General features: G+C 42.1%; 2 long non-coding RNA genes across 2 annotated transcripts in view; one reads left to right on the top strand and one right to left on the bottom strand.

The window, feature by feature from the left end:
* The window catches only part of LOC310749837, an 807,599-nt gene that overhangs the window by 349,192 nt on the left and 438,522 nt on the right, over positions 1-19,885 (top strand). The gene's annotated exons all lie outside the window — the stretch shown is intronic.
* LOC310749766 overlaps positions 2,981-19,885 on the bottom strand; it is a 39,960-nt gene continuing 23,055 nt past the window's right edge. Inside the window, exons 2-3 of the long non-coding RNA XR_014541758.1 lie at positions 11,642-11,807; positions 2,981-3,191 (exon numbers count right to left, since the gene is read on the bottom strand). This is a non-coding gene — a long non-coding RNA (uncharacterized lncRNA). The remainder of the gene's footprint in view (positions 3,192-11,641; positions 11,808-19,885) is intronic.

Raw genomic sequence — 19,885 nt, 5'->3', positions numbered from 1 at the left:
TAGCTAGAGACGGTATTTCTCTGAATCACGAGGGTGGGGGTTGCAAGTGGGGAGAGTACCAAACCCTCCAAGTGTCCCTATTTTCCAGGGACAGTCCTGGATTTAGAGAAGCCGCCCCGGTTTCTGGTTTGATCCCAGAATGTCTCGCTTTTCCTTAGGATGTCATGATTTTCATCGGAGAAATGTTGGTGGGTATGGAGTGGCCCCCAAGCCAAGGAGATAAGTAACTATACAACCTTTAGAAGACATCTGAAGGCAGCCCTGTATAGCTTTGTTATATTTTAATAGATGTTGGAAGCCACTCAGAGTGGCTGGGGCAACCCAGTCAAATGGACAGGGTATTATTATTATTATCATCATCATCATCATCATCATCATCCCTCATTTAATCAGATAAGTGCTGGAGGGTATGGAGTACTATTGCACTCAGGTTCTTACTATAGGCTTACTGTAGGAATCTGATTGATCACTTCAAGAACAGGATGCTTGACTAGGTGGGCCTTTGGTCTGATTCAGCTGGGCTCCGCTAATGTTCTTACAACTCAGACTGGGTAACGAACGTTCCAGTCCTCACTTAGGGCCAGGCTGGATGTGGCAGGGCACCCAGGTTTATTTCATGCATGCTTCTGGCCTGATCATGTGTAAAACAGGGTGAGGCCCCCTATTCTGTACACAAAGCAGAAGTGAGTGAAACCCACTGCTCCCTCAGCTTACCTCACTGTTTTCCTCCGCATTCAGCACCCAAACTCACATCCGGCTGCGGGGGGAAGCTGCTCATCATAAGATGATAAGCACAGCCATCTTGTCCTCACAATGGCCAGTCATGTGCCTATGGGAAGCCTAGGATCTGAGTGAAACAGCACTCTCCTCACTTGCCATTTCCAGCAGCTGGTATTCAGAGATAATACTGGTTCCAATTGTGGAGGTAGAATCATGGCATTTGCTTAAGAATATGCTGCATTGAACTTAGCAAAATTTACTTTTGAGGTGGCATGCACAGGATTGTGGTGCTAAGCAGTGGAGAGAAGCCAGGTCAGGTGGTGGCATGAGTATTCCTCTCCTTCCCCATGTGAGCTTTTCGGTGCAAATAGTAGGCTCTCCATCCTGTTTTGTATGAGGCTGGAGCAGACATGTAGATGGCTGAAACTACTGAATTTAAGCTTCCCAAAACAATAAGTGAACTTCAAAATTCACGTTTCTCCAAATTTCGCATTGCATTTCTGCAACCAGGTAACGTTTACCAAAATGCACTTACTGGGGGTAAAGTGTGCAGCATAAAAATGCATATATTAGTGAAAATAAAATACAAAAATTAAGGGAATTTTCTTTGCAGAAATGTGTATGTTGGGCAAAATTGTATACAAACGTATTGGCTTTTAGATAAAAAAAATCACTAAAAGGCTCAAAAAAATTATAAGGGCTTTAAAAAAAACAAACAGCCACAAACAGTTGTATAAATGTGGGCAACTTAACTTAAGACAGCAAAAAGGAGAAACTGAAACTGGCAGATATGCCCATTCCAGATATGAGAGCCAGTGTGGTGTAGTGGTTAAGAGCGGTAGACTCGTAATCTGGTGAACCGGGTTCGCGTCTCTGCTCCTCCACATACAGCTGCTGGGTGACCTTGGGCTAGTCACACTTCTCTGAAGTCTCCCAGCCTCACTCACCTCACAGAGTGTTTGTTGTGGGGGAGGAAGGAAATGAGAATGTTAGCCGCTTTGAGACTCCTTCAGGTAGTGAGAAAACGGGATATCAAATCCAAACTCTTCTTTTTCTCTTCATTCCTACCCATCACATATACTAGGTGTGGGGAACCTTTGGCTCTCCGGATGTTGCTGAACTTCACTTCCCATCACCCCCAGCTATTGGCTATGCTTCAATATTGCCAAAAACTTTATCTGGGACACCTTAAGCACCTGGGGGGATGACAACCAAGCTTTCTCACCCCAGTTCTGAGGCCCAATCTCTGGAGAGGTTTGCTCGTCCCGTCCCCACCATCATTAGGCTGATGTGAGTTGTACATCAACAACATATGGAAGACCAGATGTTTCCCATGCCTGACATATAGTTCATAGTTACATAGCAAGTTGAGTGAGCTTTGAACTGCTTGTTGTCTCACTGTGTAGCCTACTACACAGGGGGGGATAAAAGGGGGGGAGGGACTTCACCTTAATCCTTGGAGGGTAGGTAGGGAAAAAATGCAACAAATAAAATAAGGCAGCTTATTCAATTCACTGAACTTGCTTAAAACGAACACAATGATATCTGACAGTATTCAAGAGTTAGAAGTCTCTGTAAGAATTACTTTGTGCGTTTCCACCAATGACTCCCTTGGTTAGCTTCGCGCGCACACACACACACACACACACCAATTGCCACTTACTTGTAGTACTCAAACCATCGCAGAAAGGAAAATGTGAGCTGTTTAGACAGAATCTATAAGGCAGAATAGAGTGGTTTTAAAGCATTCTCAACAGGGGGGATGAATACAAGAGAAGGGCGGGAAGAAAAAATCTATTAAAAATGAAAATAACAAAGTCTTTTAATGTCTAAGGGGAAAATAGAGACTGATTTTGTGCAAAAACGGTACGACGTGTTCATTGATCTTTTCTTTTTTTTTCTTTGCTAGAGACAAGAAGAAATTGGCTGGTGACTGAATAAAAGAAAATGAAGTCCCATTAATATGATCTGTCGAAAGAAAACTTGCGTAAATTGATCAATGCTATACAAGCCGTTCCTAACCTTTCCTCTCGTTTGAAGAGGATATTGTGTGTGTGTGTGTGTGTAGATGTTTTTCCCCCTACAACAGCATAAACAATACACATCAACAATTTCAGGTTGCTTTTTAGACAGTTTCCCAGTAATATAAGAAATATAGAACTTCTGAAACTCGACCTGGCAATAGATTTCTCTCTCCACATTTGCCCACAGAACCAAAGTTTGAAGCTAGCTTTTTAAAAAGAAAAAGAACCTGATGGCCTTTTATTTTCTTCCCTGGGTTTATTTTGGATTCGAAACAAGAAGTTTACAGAAGCCATGTAGAAACTCTTAGGCTACAGGACGTAGCTGCTGGGAGGTTGCACTGCATCATGGAGCCTGTGGTCTTAAAGCTGCATGAAGAAGACCCTGTGTAATGATTATTTATTATCACACCTCTGGATTGCAGACTCAGCTGGTGAATTCCAACAGGACTATATCAAAAACAAGAGTACAATGAAGAATTATTATTATTATTGTTATTAATTACCCACCATTCAGCCTAAGTTCCCAAGTGGGATACAACATTAAGAGGAAGACATCTTCATGCTCAGGGGAACACCAAGATTTGCAGACATTAAAAAAAAAAACTTAGGGGGGAAATTCTAAAGGGATAACCCCCCAAAAAAAAACAAAAAGGACTGAGTATGTTCAGCAGCTACAAAATGCAGACTATCTGTTGGGAGGGAAACAGAAAGATGGAAGAGAAATAGAATGGAATATTCTGGAAAAGAGAATTGCTGGCTGGCCAATACATTGAAAAGGGAACCATACACTGAAACATGTGTTTCAGTGGCCCGCTGTTATTTTAAACAAGTACTTCTGAGTGAGAAGTAAGAGAGCCAATGTAGGTAGTGTCTATCATGTTGGGCTTTCAAGTAAACCAGGGAAATATAGGCCGTTAGACCTTTAAAATATCACCTTCTAAGTTTCTTCCAAAGTTCCCCACTTCCCTCAGCACTGACCACATTTGGTAAATGAAAAATGGTTTACTTACAAACCCTTCAAAAGTCAGATTAATGCACTTTTCCATACAGCAGCAGGAAATGTTTAACTTAGATTAAAGGCAGTTTAGCTTAGTTTCAAATTTGGTAAACGGCTTGCTAAAGCCACATGGTCTACATACCGGTAGGGTTCACATGGTAGAATGAGAGAGAACAAAGAGTTGGCAACCTCTCTTCCCAAGGTGAGGGTGTGTGACCTAGCTAAGCCTGTCAAGACAGCTTATTCTATGGTCTTAACCCATTCATTCATTCATTCAAGTTAAGCTTTTTGGTTATTTGAGGCTGGATATATCCCACATTTAGGTCATTCTCCTGTTCTCTGGTCAATGAGTTCTCCACACCACTTAGCAAATCTCAGTCCAAAAGTATTGCTTTGACCAGGAGGTCCCATCCATCTGTCTTGAAACAGGAAAAATAATGTGATAGTGAATATGTATGTAATGGAACTGCTGACTCTTAGCTCTGGTTATGCAGTTTTCCCCTCCTTTTTTGTCATGATGGAAATCCAGCTACATTACCAGCTCTACATTGCTGTTAGACCCAGGATCCAATATATATGTTCTGAGCATGCTCAGAGCTGTTTCCTTGAATGCCACATCTACACACTAGCAAAGCTCAGGGCCCAGCTTCCCTGACTAGCCTTGTTTGATTCTATATCACTTCTTTCACTGGTTGCATGAGTGAGTTCCATAGGATCCATTGTGAATCTCTTGTTTGCAAAAGAAATGGGTTGGGGTTTAGTTTTTTTATATATACCATTTTTAAACGATGGCAAGATTGGGGTGTCAAAATATTTTAAATATTTTTTTTGCCACATTTCCTGTAGCAGTTCATCCTCATGAAAATGCTCAGAGGCAGCCAAGCCTAAGTCACAAGAGATTCTGAGAGAAATAAAGATATATCAAACACAATATATGGAATTGATGAATCAGGAAATAGAATGGAAAATTAAACAAATGAGACAGAAGACATTTGAATCGGCGGATAAATGTGGGAAATTACTGGCATGGCAATTGAAAAAAAGACAAAAACTGAATACAATTACAAACCTGGAAGTAGAAGGAAAAGACATAAACAATCCAAATGAGATAAGAAATTGTTTCCAGAAGTACTTTAAGCAACTATACACACAAGGGCCACAGAATGAAAGGGACATTGATGGATTTTTGAAAACAAATGGATTACAAAAAATTTCACAGGAAAGTAAAGCATTGTTGAACTGTAAAATAACAGATCAGGAGATAGAAGGTGCCATCTTAAATATGCAATTGGGCAAATCCCCGGGACCGGATGGTCTGACATCCAGATACTATAGATCCTTGAAGGATTGGATAGTACAACCTCTGAAGGAAGTCTGCAATGAGATTTTGGAAGGGAAAAAGGCACCAGAATCGTGGAAAGAGGCCTACATTACACTTATACCGAAAACAGAGACTGAAAAGACTCAACTTAAAAACTACCGTCCCATATCCTTACTAAATGTGGATTACAAAATCTTTGCTGACATTTTAGCCAAGAGACTGAAAAGAGTATTGATTGAAGAGATACATAAGGACCAAGCGGGCTTTCTGCCGGGAAGACACATATCTGACAATTTGAGGAATGTAATTGACATTTTGGAAAAGCTAGATGTGGATATAAATACTAAAGCTGTTCTGATATTTGTGGACGCGGAGAAAGCCTTCGACAACATTTCTTGGAGTTTTATGAAAAAGAACCTACAGGGTATGGGGGTAGGCCAAGGTTTTGAAAATGGTATAGGTGCAATATTCTGAACAAAAGGCCAAATTAATTGTAAATAATGTGGTTACGGAACAATTTAAGATTGAAAAAGGGACACGACAAGGATGCCCAATTTCCCCTTTACTTTTTATATCGGTCCTGGAGGTTTTGCTGAATATGATTAGAAGGGACCGGTTGGTTAAAGGTATACAGGTCGGAGTCAAACAGTATAAACTGAGAGCTTTTGCAGATGATCTAGTTTTGACGTTACAGGAGCCAGAATCTAGTACTAAAAGAGTTTTAGAACTAATTCAAGAATTTGGTCAGGTGGCAGGATTTAAATTGAATAAGACCAAAACTAAGGTTTTAGAGAAAAATATGACATTGTTTGAAAAAGAGAAATTTCAGAATGAAACAGGTCTGTCTGTGGTGAGGAAGGTGAAATATCTGGGGATTAATATGACATCTAAAAATGGGAACTTATTTAAAAAATAATTATGAGAAATGCTGGTCAGAAGTGAAAAAAGATCTCGAAACATGGTCAAATTTGAAGCTTTCCTTGACGGGTCGAATAGCAGCTATAAAGATGAATGTATTGCCTAAAATGTTGTTTTTGTTTCAAACATTACAAATTGTGGACAAGATGGAATGTTTTAGGAAGTGGCAGAAAGATATTTCTAAATTTGTCTGGCAGGGCAAGAAGCCTAGGATAAAATATAAGATTTTGACTGATGCAAAAGAAAGGGGTGGCTTCGCCCTGCCAGACCTCAGACTCTATTATGAGTCAGCAGCATTCTGCTGGTTGAAAGACTGGCTGCTTCTTGAAAACACAGACATTTTGGATTTAGAAGGTTTTAACAATGTGTTTGGATGGCATGCATATTTGTGGTATGACAAGGTTAAAGCTCATAAAGCGTTTAAGAATCACATTGTTAGGAGATCTTTGTTTAATGTTTGGACTAGATATAAGGATTTACTGGAAAATAAAACCCCAAGGTGGTTGTCACCAATGGAAGCGAAAGCTCAGAAAAAACTCAATATGGAGGCCAGTTGGCCAAAATATTGGGAAATTTTGGAGCAAGAAGGAGATAGACTGAAATTGCAGAGTTTTGAGAAATTAAAAAACAAAGTCCGAGACTGGTTACATTACTTTCAGATAAGGGAGGCATACAATTTGGACAGGAAAATTGGCTTCCAGGTGGAAAAATCTAAATTAGAAACAGAAGTGCTAGAACCTAAAACTAAAATTATGTCAAAAATGTATAACTTGCTGCTGAAATGGAATACACAGGATGAAACGGTTAAGTCAGCTATGATTAAATGGGCACAAGATCTTGGACATAACATTATGTTTGCTGATTGGGAACAGTTATGGACCACAGGTATGAAATTCACGGCATGTAATGCCTTAAGAGAGAATATTATGAAAATGATATACAGGTGGTACATAACCCCAGTCAAGCTCGCAAAAATATATCACTTGCCCGATAATAAATGCTGGAAATGTAAGGAAGTGGAAGGTACTTTTTTTCACCTATGGTGGACGTGCCCAAAGATCAAGGCCTTTTGGGAAATGATTTATAATGAAATGAAAAAGAGATTTAAGTATACTTTCCTGAAAAAACCAGAGGCTTTTCTCTTGGGTATAGTCGGCCATTTGGTGCCAAAGAAGGACAGAATCTTTTTTATGTATGCTACAACGGCAGCAAGAATACTTATAGCAAAGCACTGGAAGACTCAAGATTTACCCACTCTGGAAGAATGGCAGATGAAGTTGATTGACTGTATGGGACTAGCAGAAATGACCGGCAGAATCCGCGACCAGGGAGAAAAGTCAGCAGAAGAAGATTGGAAGAAATTTAAGGAATATCTACAGAAATATTATAAAATTAATGAACTTTGAAAAGATGTTGGTTTGAACTTTGGTGGTCTCCAGCTGTTATGATAAAGATAATGGGGATTATAATTGTTTTTGTTACTAAATTTAAAAAAGTTGAGTGGAAAATAAGGTGATATTTTAAAAGGAATGTTAAGAGATTAGGATTTGCTGAATTAACAAATTGAACTAGAGAACAAGAAGGGGAGGTATGAGGAAGTCAAAGAAACATGTGACTGAAAATTGTTATTGAAACTGAATTGTTTTTAATTTTTTTCCTTTTCCTTTTCTTTTTGTCTTTGTATAAAATTGGAAAATTTAATAAATATTCATTTAAAAAAAATGAAAATGCTCAGAGGCTCCTATACCCATCACAGAGCTACAATTCTCAGCATGGTGTAACCAGTGCCAGATTTATGTATAGGCTAAGTAGACTGAAGGCTAGGGCCTCTATATCTAGGGGGTGTTGCCAGCCTGCCCGCTCCCCAGTGCCGCAGTCTCCCCTCTCCCAAAATTGTAAACCCAAGACTTCATGCAAGGGCAGGGCAACTCAGGCCCAGCAACTATGAGACTCAAGGCTAGCCAGTGGGGCCCAATTTGAAGCAGTGGGGCGCAACTTGAATTTTTTTCTATAGGGCCCCAGTTCACAGCCAAAGGCTTCAAAATCTTATAGATATAAAAAAAATCCATCTAGATTGCCCTGGTGCAGGAGGGCCCTTAGGAGCAGCACACAGGGCCCAATTTGGCCCAATTGCTCCAATTGCCTTAAGGTCAGTCCTGATGAGACTGTGCAGGGGTTGGACTGACAAGCCCTGCACCTTTTAGGTCCCTGGTGTCACTATTCAGAGTACAGACTCAAGGACTTGTTATGGAAATAAAGGGGGACACTTATTGGAAATCAGTTTTGTCACCTCTTCCCCCCCAAACCCCGAGACAATGAGTCCAGCCACCTTTTATTCACAGTCACATAAGCACTACACTACAGCATGGCCATAAACCTGTACGTTCAACCGCTGAAATATACACCCAATATGTAGCAATGGAGATTTATGTTACTGCTTTATGAATGAACACTGTGTTTTATGAATGGACTCTGTATTTTGTGAATTACATAAGAGCAACAATAGGGAGCTCTAGAATCTGACAGCTAACCAATTGGGTACTACCAAACAGCGACCCCTATTGATGAAAGCAGGTAACCAGCATGGAATACTTCGGCTCAGCCTTTGCACTGTTGAATTAACACCCCCTGCTATGCAGATAATGGAGAAAGCTTGTAAATTGTATCCCTTCTGGCATCCTGGCCAACTCTATTACATTGGTGTAAACCCTGGTGCACCAGAAGCCCAGAATAGCAGCAAATAAAATCTGCTCATACATCAGCAACTGATAAGACTTGTCAACCAGTTCTTCCAAAGGCTTCCTAAATTATAAAGCTCCAAAATACAGGCCAAAAGAGAGCAGGTCTGGGAAGAGTGAGGCATACAATGGGCACCACCAGTGAAAAGGCCCTGCTCCATGTAGCTCCTGCCCTGTCATTTGATAGAGTCTGTTGGAGTCTCCAGGTCCATAAGAAGGGAGAGCAAGGACCTTGAAGTTTCCAACAGCTCTTAATCAAGCAAGCAAACACACAGGTCTCCTTTGCCACAGTAAGGATGCCTATGTCCTGGCCAGGCCTGCGCCCAATCTTGTTTTTGTACAATCTTGTTTGTTCTCAGTAACCAAAGTTATATTATCAACATATACAAGCAGAAAAGTTAAATGATAACTAATCAGAGGCAGCTACAGTTGCAAATGGTAACAAAATATCTGTGAAAGGAAGAGGAGCAGGTTTGCTCAAGTGTGTTGCAGGTAGAAATACTGTTTGTAATGAAGTGAGAGCAGTAGTCTACTTGCTCGAATTAACAAATAAGAAAGTTTTGAGAATTTAAATTCTAGATTAAAATTGATTACTTAATTGAGAAGGGGATTGTAACAAAAACACTGAGCCAAATTTGAATAGTAGAGCGCCTGGTATCTGATGGGAAATCTCATCCTTTATTTCCACACTGTGGCTGCAGACTAAAGCACTTGTCAGGAGAGCTATGAGATTCAGGTGAGGGTCAGATGCCTCGTCAATCCCAGCAGGTATATAACAGGAAGACCTGGCCTGCCCAGGCCTGTGGTCTGCCCAATGATCAGTTATTGCAAAAGTTTTTCAGTTTGGATCTAAATCTGCTCCTGGGCGTAACAGTAGGTTTCCCATACATCCAGAATTTCCCAGATATAGCCGGACTCCTGCAGTTGGAAGCAGTGTCTGGGTGGAAATAGTTTAAATGTCCGGGAAAATCCAGATGTATGACAACCGATGTCGGAAGTCTAGAACTAGGCAAATTTCCTGGAAAACAGCTTTTTTGGGGGGGACACAAACTCAATATTGCAACCTTATGTATTACTCAAGCCCTCCTACTGTGGCCTTGTAGCTCTGTGCAAGGTAATGGTAACAATTCTCAGAACCCATAACAAGCTGCAGTTCCCAGAATTCTTTGGGGGAAGCTGAGAGTGTTTAAAATAGTATTAAAGGTAAGGTAAAGGGACCCCTGACTATTAGGTCCAGTCGTGACCAACTCTGGGGTTGCGGCGCTCATCTCTCTTTATTGGCCGAGGGAGCCGGCGTACATCTTCCGGGTCATGTGGCCAGCATGACTAAGCCACTTCTGGCGAACCAGAGCAACACACAGAAACACCGTTTACCTTCCAGCCAGAGTGGTACCTATTTATCTACTTGCACTTTGACGTGCTTTCAAACTGCTAGGTTGGCAGGAGCAGGGACCGAGCAACAGGAGCTCACCCCATCGTGGGGATTCGAACCGCTGACCTTCTGATCGGCAAGTCCTAGGCTCTGTGGTTAAACCACAGTGCCACCCGCGTCCCTAAAATGGTATTACAAAGCTTTAAATTTATGGTCTGAATGTGGGGAACCACTCCCAGTTGTGGTCCAAAACAACTGGAGGGCAACAAGTTGGCAAAGGATGCCATAACAGCTGTCTAAACTATACTAGATCCTGTCACCAGGCCTTCCTTGGAAGGACAGAGATGAGCTTTAAGTGTGTATTATTTTGCCTCTCCTTAGTGTCACCCATTTACTGTTCTTTGACATTTGTGGGTAATATTCTTTCCCCCTCCCCTTCCAAGAGTTTAATTTAATACCAAAATCCAATTATTATGTAAATACAAGCCTGGTTATAATTGTCAGAAAACAAGTTAGCATAACAATGGAAAGCGGGGACTTCCTGAAAGTAAAAGCCAGCTCTGATTTATGACAGTCTTTCAAATATGATTGATAAAACCAGTTCTGAGAAAAACGTAATGTGTGTGTTTGTGTCCCTGTAGTGTTTTCTCTGCCTTGCTGCTTCAGAATATTTCTCCAAAGTGTTTGTGCAAAGTAAAGTTTCTTTGGAAGGCAAAACTTCACCGTAAAATTCATTGTCTTGGTGGTTCGTTTGTTTGTTTTTCCTTTTGTTTTGCTTAAAAGGCAACCCCCCCTCCTCCAGCAAACCACACCAAAGTCATTATTTAAAGTGCCTCTTCTCCGTTCCTCCCCTCAAATGTTCCTAGCAGATGTTTATTTAGAGAATGTGCTGGCTTTCTCTTGCTAGACACAGAAGTGACATTTCTTGAGGGTTTTAGCTGGAGAAATTTGTCTTCTTCATCATGTCTTTAAACATCTGTAAAAGGCAACGGAATCTTTATTATCTTGCTAACTTGAAGTGAAACCAAAAAAAAGCAAGCAAGCAATATCTTAGCTCTGAGTCCAAAAGAAACTGTATTTAATGGGACTGACAGATGAGAAATATCTATCCTGAACGTTTTGCTTCAGTAGAAACTCACCCTCTGACCTCTTGACTTCTGAGTAATGCTGGCACTTTCTAAAAAAGAACATTCCATTTCCTTCAGATGTGTTTCTTTTTAAAAGAGAAGATTTTTGTTGTTTTGCTTCTCTCCATATTTCTGTTATCTGCCTTAGGAAATAAAGCATTACCCAGAGGATTCAAAACTGTAAAAACAAAGAAGGGGGCTGATGCCCTAGATGGATCTGTTTATGTGGTGCCAATTTCCTGGGTTGTTCTACACAAACACACCACAACTGGATTTCCTTTTTGACTTTAAAGGAGCATATTATTATTATTATTATTATTATTATTATTATTATTATTATTTCTTAATGAATGTTTAATATGTAGTATTTTTAAAGTCCCACCCCCGTGCATCCTGTTTGGCCTTAACGCTATTCATTTTATACCTCTGGTACCAATCGCAAGTGGGGAGAGGGAGTTGCTGCTTTCAGGTCCTGGCTGGAGGCATCCCATGGAAATCTGGTTTGCCACTGTGAAAAGAGGGTACTGGGCAAGATGAGCTTTTGGCCTGAAGCAGCAGGATTCTCCTTACGTTCTTACGGACTGCAGCTCCTGTGGGGAAAGCTGATTTAGGATAAAGGAAAATATCTCATGCTAAGTCAACAATTGATCCATTTAGCTCAGAATTGCCTCTGAATACTAGTTGCTGAGGATCTGGAGCAGGAAGAAGGCTGTTGTGCTCATGCTCTCTGTGTGGCCATCTCAGAGGCATCTGGTTGGCCACTGTGAGAGCAGAATACTAGGATCATCCTACTCACGTGTAGGACCCTGGCAGAGACACATGCCCAACTGGCATGTTCTCTCCCTCCTGGTCCGTCGGGAGCTTCTAAAGCTTTCTCCAGCCCGAACATCACAGCGACTGATACCAAGAAGCATTAGCACGCTTAGGATCCTGCAGAGTATTTGCAGTTTGTGTAACAGAACTCAGTAGCACAGCGTTTTGGCTAATCTACTTTATTTACATATAACACATTCGGAGCATTCTGACTTAGCTTCTTCCTCTTTCTCATCAGACAGCAAAGAGAGAAAGAACAAAGGATAATAGTCCCACTTCACGAAACACAGTAATACCAAAACATCCTGCCTCCGTCACTTCCCACACTGCGGAATGAAAACATACACTGTCATGTGATAGACAACAATCTCATGACTGCAAACACGGAGCAAGAATCCTAACAGACTAGACTGGTGTTTGACTTGCTCCACTTCTTAAATTCTCATAGGAACACAATTCCATTTCTGATGGGGTGCCGGTCATTTCCTTTATCCCAGATGCAATGCAGTTCCAGGTAATTGAGTACAATACATCGGGGGGCATTAAAAATGGAAGACCACACTGATGACTCCCATGTTTTTGTAGGAACTACAATATCCTTTAAAAAAAAAAAAGTACCATGGAAGGAACCACACTACATCTGGGTTATTTTTCAGGAGGTGAAATAGTGGCAGCCCAGCCGAGAAGATAGCTGGGATACTGCTGAAGCTGCTGCTGCTGCCACAAATAGTGACAAACTAATTAATAAAAAAGTTTAAAAGAATATAAAAAGCCCCAGCCACTACTGCAAAGGTAAGCAATTATTTTTGGCCCACTTTACCACAGTATATGAACTTTTGTACACTGTGTGGCCTGGACCTCCATACACACTGCCCAGGCTTGTGCCCCAAACAGATCACTTCAGTGTTGCTAACACAATGGTTTGACTTCACCTCCTGAAGCGCACTCCCTTGTATCTTAAGACAGATGGATGCTAACAACTTGACTGGAGAACTGCCTTGCAAAATTCAGAGACGTGCATCTTCCAAAGGATGGCTGTGTTTCAGTTCATGCACTGTTTTGGAAAGTTTGAATTAGGTTGATTTGCCTTTAAATGTGAACTGAGTTGAAATTCTCCCCTATTCCTGTTTCTGATCAGGTCAGTCATGAAGCACATCAGAGGCAAGCACCAACCAACTCCAGTTCCCCACTGAGGCAATAAAATAAAATAAAAATCACAGGTCTACAAAGTAATAGCCAAGTGTCTAAGCAATGTGCAGGAGGTATTTTTCACCCCACTGAAATCTCTAGCTTTTCTGTTTGTTTGTTTGTTTCCAGTCCAACTTTCAGTGAAGGCCTATTTAAATAAAATAGACTCTTTGCCTATGCTTAACTCCAGGTCTAAAACCCTTGCAGCAGAGGGGTGGGATGAGTAAGGTCGAGGGAGTCAGAAATTTGGAACGCTGCTATGTGTTTGAAGAGTCTTCCCAAGTTATGCTTGGCTGAAGCACTCCTGATTTAAGGATTCATTCTTCCACAAAGAAGCATCCATTAATTGCTCATGTTTAATTCTACTCTTTCTGTGCCAGCTGGTAAGCTTGTTGTGCAACAGTCGTAAATATTTGCAATGCCTGAGTTTCGTAAAAAAGAAAAAGAAAGAAATCAGCACTCATAATTAATTCCTCATCCAGGGTACTCCTGACCGCCGGTCTTTCACCTGACTGATTCGTACGGCCGCTAACAGCTCATTACGTATTAATCATTTCCTCTGCAGAAGCAATCGTTGAGTGGCTTGGTTGGCACAGGTCCAGGGATTGGCCTATTCTGAGTTGGATGGTCATACTGGGATTCCCTTGGATCAGTTATGGGTCAGAGGAAGTCAGTGATGGTGTCTTTGCTTGGCTGCAGTTCCGAGAAAGTTGTGTGGTGGAGGGAGGATGGAGGGACCCACCACTTACTGAGGGAATGGGCAGCATTAGCACTGAATGCAAACAAATAGCGGGAAACAAAAGTGGTGTACTAAAGTGACTCTCTTTCCATTCACTTGATGCTGTCACCAGAGGCACCCTCTTAAGTCCCATCAAGGCCCCCTTCCCTTTCCATTGAGAGCTAGTGTGGTGTAGTGGTTAAGAGCAGTGGACTCGTAATCTGGTGAACAGGGTTTGATTCCCCGCTCCTTCACATGCAGCTGCTGGGTGACCTTGGGCTAGTCACACTTCTCCGAAGTCTCCCAGCCCCACTCACCTCACATAGTGTTTGTTGTGGGGGAGAAAGGGAAAGGAGATTGTTAGCCGTTTTGGGACCCCTTAGGGTAGTGATAAAGCGGGGTATCAAATCCAAACTCCTCTTCCTCCTCTTCTTCTTCTTCTTCTTCTTCTTCTTCTTCTTCTTCTTCCATTGTAACTGTGGCATCTGTATCTGTCAGAAGCCACATGAATGCCATACATTTAAATCAGGGCTTTTTTAAAAGCCGGAATTTGCTGGAACTCAGGTCTGGCACCTCTAATGGTTCTATAAAGTCCCTGTCACAGCAATCGGCAGTTTGGTGTCCTCCACATTTTCTAGACTCTACCTCCCATCTTCCCTAACCATTGGCCATGTTGGCTGGGGTTGATAGTAACTGGAGCCCAGGATATCTGTAGGGCGTCAACATACATTGTGGGAAAGGGAACGTTATTGTCTGTCCACAGCCTACACAAAGGGGCAACATTTCTCCTGTGGTTACTATATTATTGTTGTTGTTGTTGTTATTACTACTACTACTACTACTACTATTATTACCCCACCCATCTGACTGGGTTTAATGTGATACATTTAAAGCACTACGATACCCCTATAAACAGTTATGGCTCCCCCCAAAGAATTCTAGGAGGCATACAGAGCTATACAGGGCCTGTCCAAGACATTTTGACACTTGAGGCAAACCACAAAATGGTATCCACCACCACCAGGGAAGAAGAGGAAAGTGTGCATCAGGAACAAAGGAAGATCTACATGTGGTGCATTCCTTGGAGGCTGGATCAGCTGCCCTTGTGGATTCTGCCACCAAAGGGAGAGCCAGCCCTTGAGCTATAATTCTCAGTGTTCCCTATGAAGGCAGATTGATTGTTAAATCACTCTAGGAAGGGAACAGCGCCCTCCTAACAACTCTCAGCATCCTTAAAAAACAACAGCTCCCAGAATTCTTTGGGGGAAGCCATGCCAGTCTAAAGTGGTATCATGGTGCTTTAAATGTACGGTATATATGTGGCCTTAGTTACTCCTCTCAGAATTCAATAAATCCAGATAGTTAAGCAAAGAGACTCAGAGACATTGGTGTAAACCTTGCCTGTCACAGGATTTGATTATTGGTTGATCAATAGATCTCTCTCTCCTGCCCCCCACCCCTCACAATACCACAATGTAACGTTTGGAGCTTATAGGCTCCTTTTCATATATATGAAAGCCAGCTCTGTACGAAGCATGTGAAATACGTTAAGGCCACACATTTTTTATATTTATTGGAAACAGCCTAAATAATTAAACTCAATGGGTTTTTTTGGTGGCTTTGGGGCTCTTGCCTAGAGTGAAAGGTCACAACCTGACATACCATCGGCCTACATGGTCCCGATGATTGACAGGAAGAGGAAATAAGTTGATATCCTTCACGTGGGAATCACAGCTTGCAGCGCCTCAGAGTAAGTGGATCGGGAGGCAGCTTTGTGGGAAAAGTTAATTGTGTTATTATTCAAAATCTTCATTCCCAAAGTTTGGCTCAATGGCGATTTATTTACTTAGGCGATAAAACAGCTGTGTGTCATAATAAAACACAGGTCACTGGCTGTTATTTAATGTGCCGAAATGGGAACCTTGAGCGTTGTGTGGGTTACATTGGGATATATGAGAAGCTTTGAATTCTTGCACAGTTCTCGTCGTCGCATAGGAAATAATTAAAGTTATTCTTTCTTGTTTGCTTGTTTTATTTTTAAAGGTACACACACTGGCTTGAACGATGTACTTTTTTGGCCCCACAGATTTCAGTGGGGACATTGGGCTGCCTCAGAGTAGACCAATTTAAGCTGATAGACATGACAAGCATAGGTCCATTAATTTCAGTGAGTAGGATTGGACAAATCTGTCAATTTTGTTTCTCCTCATTTCCACATAAGATTGTAGGGGGTGGGGTTAAGGTCCTCATGAAAATTCATCAGCATTTTAATGCAAATTCCAATTCATATACAGTACACATTTTTGTGTGCTATTTTACCTAACACACCCAATATTAAAAGGCAGCATTCTCTAATATGATGCATTTTAAATGTTACTGTTGCTAATATTTTTATGCACACTCTGCCCTAATGTATGTGTTTTGTATACATTATTTGGTTGGAGAGCTGCACTGTGCTGGCACACTTCTTTCTTTAAAAGCATTTATAAACTTTTAAATAATTTGAGTTTGATAATATCTGAGCAGTGTACAATATTATACACACACAAACACACACAGAGACACAAAAAACACTGAAACAAAAATGTAACATAAGGCAGAAATATGAAACAAAAGTACAGTGGTACCTCAGGTTACATACACTTCAGGTTACATACGCTTCAGGTTAAAGACTCCGCTAACCCAGAAATAGTGCTTCAGGTTAAGAACTTTGCTTCAGGATAAGAACAGAAATCGTGCTCCGGCGGCGCGGCAGCAGCGGGAGGCCCCATTAGCTAAAGTGGTGCTTCAGGTTAAGAACAGTTTCAGGTTAAGTACAGACCTCCGGAACGAATTAAGTACTTAAACTGAGGTACCATTGTACATAAAAGAGCCTGCTGGATCAGACCAATGGTCTGACTGTTTCAGCTGAGAACAGCATCCTGTTCTCACAGTGCCCAAACAGATACCTGTGGGGAGCCAGCAAGCATATGTAATTAAAAACAGAAATTCAAGGGCTTGAAACACATAAAACAGAGTCCAATGTTGTGAGTCAGGGAAAGCCTGGCCAAACAGATAAGGCCCCATCTGAATTACATATTTAAAGCAGCATCATACCACTTTAAATAGTCATGGCTTCCCTCAAAGAATCCTGGAAACAATAGTTTGCTAAGGATACTGGGAGATTATTTTGGAGAGCTCTATTCCCTTCACAAACCCAGAATTCCCAGAGTCCAGCCACTCTGGTATTGTCCTGTTTTCTCTTCACAACAACCCTGTTAGGTAGTGTAAATCAAGAGACTGGTCCAGGGTCACTCAACGAATTTCATAGCTCAGCAGCAATATTAACTCTATTTTTCCTGGACTCACATGCTTTCTTCATGGCCTCAGACAAAGTTCAGTTATTTATCAGGTGAGAACAGGCACGGGGTGAGCAGGAATGGCTGGAGAGGGCTGCTACATCTTACCTGAGGTAGCCATTTCACTCTGCCTAATGGCAGAGCTGGCTCAAAATTAACTGTATTTATGCAAATCTAATGCACCATCGAATCTAATGCACACCTCAACTTTCAAAATCTTGAAACAAAAAAAAAGTATTTGCTGGCACCATCAAATCTAATGTGCACCATGATTTTTGTGACTTAATTTGGCCACAAATGGTGCACATTACATTTGAGTAAATACGGTATGCCATGCTGCCTAATCCTGAGACACTGTGTTGCAGCCAATCACAGTGCCTGATGGTATGCTTTGATCCCATCTGGATCAGGAGAGGGTTCTGAAGTCTGAGCACACAGAGACCCATGTAGCTCATAAAACCAGCGTCCCACAATCTCCCCCATTTTGGGGGGACTACAATTCCCATCAGGCCTAGTCAGCCATGCTGGGAGGCTGTACTAGACCATGCCCCGCCCTCAGGCTGAAATGTTCCTGCATTGCTTTCACAACTTGGCCCTTTGGACAATTTGTCTCAAGCCTCATGGCACTGCTTGACCTAATAACATGCCCCCTTAACATGTTTTTATAATGGTTTGTTGAGGAAGATGCTTTTCTTCCTCACGGTTTATCACTCCACCTGCTTTAATAGATTGTAATGATCTTCACGGAGACTTGCAATAGAATGAAATCCATGACGCCGCAGAACAGTGAAGTGTAAAGGGAGAAGACGAGGAGGGGAAGGAGAGAGGAAGGGGGGGGAACCTTTCAAATTATTGTTCTGATGCCAAAGGTGCCCAATCACCTTACACCTGTGGATTAGTTCGTTGCCATGGAAATGCACCGTCGCTTTACAGGGCCACGATGCAGTGGTACCCAGATTACTGACTCTGAGAAACACAAAGGGGACGGAGGAATTGTGGGTTGTTATTATTAGAGCTGCAGCTGGAGATTATGTTGTAAACCTGGGATTGCATGGAGTGGCAAATGGGTGGCGGGGGGGGGGAGAAATGAATATAGCTGTAGCCTTGAAACACAGCAGAGGTGGGGAGGCAGAGATGGAGAGGAAGGAGGGGTGCTCTCCAGTGATTACTGCAGGAATTGTCCCCTTTATAATTTCCCCCCACCCAGCCTGAATTGGTATTTTCCTGTCAACCAGAGTGAAAGGGTGGGAGATAGCCCACTGAGTCTGCATGCTGGTACAAAAACCTAAGTCTGGAGCCTTTGTTTTTCTCCCTGAGGATACATTAACAAAGTGTCCATTGCCTCTCTCTCTCGCTCTCTCTCTCTCTCTCTCTCTGTGTGTGTGTGTGTGTGTGTGTGTAGGGAGGTTAAAATCCAGAGAAGAGAGCACACAAACACTCATCAGGCACCACCCCGTGGGGTCTCTGTCTACAGAGGATGGAACACCCAGGGTCAGGGATGGAGCACCGGATGCAAGACAACAGCGCTTTCATTGGATTCCTCTGTCTGCTCTTAGCCCAAATGCTGAGCAGCTCACAGGCTCCTAGTGCACCCATCTGCTGCTACTAATGGGCTTGCTCGCTGGGTGGGTGAACAATATAAGAAAGGTCTCATTCAGCCAGGGGGTCCTGAAACCCAGAGCTATCAAGCTCAACAATGGGGGTTTACAAAATGCTGTCAGTATACTTAGTCCTTGGCCCACAGATGTATCCAACTGCATCATGTTACTGTGTAAATTAGTGGCTTCCATTCATATGATTTCGATCTGTAATGATCTAAATCAACAGTCACCAACCTGGTGCCCAGGCACACCACCATGCCCATCAGTACTTCCTACAGTGCCTGCAAATGGTCTCAGCAAATATCCCGTTAAAAACCGCCCACTGTTTGCTCTTTCTGCTCACTTCCTTTTTGCACAGGTTCAGGATCTTCTGCACTGAAGATGCCCTTGTAAACATGCCCATGTTTCATTGGAATTTTATGTGGCCTCCTGATCTCAAGACAGGAGAGGTGCAAACAGCTTCTCTCTGTGAGCAAGTGGGGGGAAGTGACCGATGTAGGTTCATTTTACCCAATGATGAGTGGGGTCGTGCCCACACGATTTTGTGGTCCTTTCTCTTTTCCTCCTCTTTTAGACGTGGCAGCCATTTTGTGCTGCTGTTGTTGTTGTTGTTACTAAACACACTCCGCAGCAACCTTCCCCCCCCTAACTTGCATTTTCTCTATAATTCCAAATGTTCGCTAGAGACAAATGATGGCTGCCTCCTGTCCTAAAGGGCCTTGAACCAGGATAGCAGAAAAATCACTTCTTCCTGAATAATCCTGGCACCTCCTTAAGATAACCATCTGAGACCCTCCTCTAGTACCATTCCCACATTCTGAGATTAAGTGGGTGAGAAAATAAAATGGAGGAAAGGAGACTGCTGCACGATTCTGAGGGACTTGTAATTTTGTTTTCTTTGCATATCTTGCTAGGGTTAATTTTGGTTTACCACATTTCTCTGATGAAACTAGGGACATCTATTATTATTATTGGAGGGGCGCGGGTGGCCCTGTGGGTAAAACCTCAGT

The sequence above is a fragment of the Podarcis filfolensis genome (assembly GCF_964270895.1).
Source record: "Podarcis filfolensis genome assembly, chromosome: 14".
Classification (NCBI taxonomy): Eukaryota; Metazoa; Chordata; class Lepidosauria; order Squamata; family Lacertidae; genus Podarcis; species Podarcis filfolensis.
Note: the sequence above shows the minus strand (reverse complement) of the source record. Positions and strands in the feature narration are given on the sequence as shown.